Genomic DNA, 2,432 nt, shown 5'->3' on the forward strand with positions numbered 1-2,432 from the left:
AATACCTATGTCATTTCATGTAGAACTTGAATATTCACAAGTTTTGGTATTCTCCAGGGTGTCCATATTTACAGATAATATACCTAATAAGAGACATGTATTCAGAATATATAACATGCTCTAGTAACTCAGTAATAAATCAATTCAACTTACAAGTGAGTGAAAGCATGAATAGTTCTCCAAATTATGACATACAAATTGCCAATGAGCACATGGAAAGATATCAACATCATTATCTCTAAGGGAATACAAATAAAAAACCCCAAGAAGATAATCACATTATACTACTGGTATGGTCTTTACCTACAAAAACAATGGACAGGGCGGCTGGTCAAGCGCGGAACAAAGGGTAGCGGAGCCTGAGCTGCGACCTCTTCTAGGCCCGCGGTGTCTCAGATTCATTCTTAAGGAACTGAGAACATAATCTTCCAAAATGCCAAAAAGACCATCGTATGCCCCACCTCCCACCCCAGCTCCTGAAACACAAATGCCCAGCACACCAGGGTTTGTGGGATACAATTCATACAGTCATCTCATCTACAGGCTGGGAGGGAACTATAGACTGGGAAGGAAGCCGGGCACCAACAGCCGGGGCAGAGCATCTTCTGATATTACAATCCCCAAACCCCCAAAGCCACCAGATAAGCCGCTGATGCCCTACATGAGGTACAGTGGAAAGATCTGGGACCAAGGAAAAGCTTCCAACCCCGACCTAAAGTTGTGGGAGATTGGCAAGATTCTTGGTGGCATGTGGCGAGATCTCACTGATGAAGAGAAACAAGAATATTTAAATGAATACGAGGCAGAAAAGATAGAGTACAATGAATCTATGAAGGCCTATCACAATTTCCCCTGCGTACCTTGTTGACATCCATGCAAAAAGCCGTGAAGAAGCTGCACTAGAAGGAGAAAGTCGACAGAGACAGTCTTGCATGGAGAAAGGGAAACTTTACATGAGCATTCCACCTGCTGAAGACCCAGATGATTATGATGATGGCGTTTCAATGAAGCATACAGCCACGGCCCAGAGGAACCACTGCTTCATCAGTGACATCCTCAGTGTGAGCATGGTGCCAGATGTTCCATCAGTTGTCACAACAGCCAAAATGCAGGTCCTGAAGTGACAGGTTCAGTCCTTAATGGTACATCAGAGAAAACTAGAAGCTGAGCTTCTTCAGATAGAGGAACGACACCAGGAAAAGAAGAGGAAGTTCCTGGAAAGCAGACTCTTTTAATAACGATCTGGAAAGGTGGTGTGGTCTGAAGGTGGAAATGGATGTGAGGAAGACTGCAGCTGAAATTGCCCAGGCAGAGGAGCAGGCCTACAAATGGCAGGAGGAGAGATGTTGCCTTGTTTGATATGTCCTAACTACTTTTTAAAATGAAAACAAATGTTTTTTTAATGGTGTTATGTGGTCTGTGCATTATTTTTTTTCTTGTCCATGTTACACCACCGAAGGCACTTGGACCACGGGTGTTATGAGCTTAATGCCCAGTCCCCCACTTCCCTCAGTGTTGTGAAAATGGCTCTCTTCTCTATGGATCTTGTTGTTAGCATTTGACTGCTGAAAGCCTCAGAACCTAGACTCATTGGGAAAACACCCACCTTTTGTAGAGAATTACCTTTGATGCTGCAGAATCTGTTCTTACAAATGTCTTTCTACAGCTCATTTGGGTGCTTACCAAAGTCATAGCTTTAAATTTCCCCAAGCCCCATTAGCAGCCTCTTCAGCCCTTGGGTACCTGTGCTGAAGACTTTCTTGGAAACAGGGTCATGTGAGGATGTGTTTGTTCACACTCCCTTTTTATATCTAACTGGTATCAGGTTCTGGGAGTCATGTTAAAGGAAAGAATGTAACCTGCATCTCCATCAGGAAAGAGTCTCTCTAGCTAGTCTCTGGTATGAAGTCATGGAAGTGAACGCCGCACATGCACACTGTACTGCGTTTGTCCTGATTATACTGGGTGTGTTCCGTAAATTCATCTTCATTGTATAGAAAAAAAGTAGTAATACTTTCTTTTACCTGGTTTTCCAAAGAGAGATCACATTGCTTAAGGAATGCAATATTATTGTAATGGTCTAGAAAAACAGGTTGCTCTTAAGTTCATCCACTTGAAGTTGTTTGACAGTAATTAAAACTTGAAAAACTTCAAGGCTCAGGATCCCATCAATCAGAGCCTATCTTTTTGATAAACTCTTCATAAAGTCTTGGAGACTAGAAGACAGTTTGTGACACACATACATCCCAAAAACTAGAATAGATTTTTACTAAATAGTGGAATATCTGATGGTATATGTTTCTTAAAGGTCCAAATGTACCAACAAAAAGAAAAAAGAAAAGAAAAACAAGGGACAATAGCAAGTTGTGTTGTAATCTAAAATACATTTTATCTATGGCCTGGGTTCAGATCACCAAAAAGAGAGAGCTCTT

At 41.7% G+C, this 2,432-nt stretch overlaps 1 pseudogene; it reads left to right on the forward strand.

Moving 5' to 3' along the window:
* Window positions 1-349: 349 nt before the first annotated feature.
* On the forward strand, window positions 350-1,359 carry LOC122097815 (annotated as a pseudogene).
* Window positions 1,360-2,432: the final 1,073 nt, after the last annotated feature.

Source organism: Dipodomys spectabilis, unplaced genomic scaffold (assembly GCF_019054845.1).
Source record: "Dipodomys spectabilis isolate Male_0828 unplaced genomic scaffold, ASM1905484v1 ptg000436l, whole genome shotgun sequence".
Classification (NCBI taxonomy): domain Eukaryota; kingdom Metazoa; phylum Chordata; class Mammalia; order Rodentia; family Heteromyidae; genus Dipodomys; species Dipodomys spectabilis.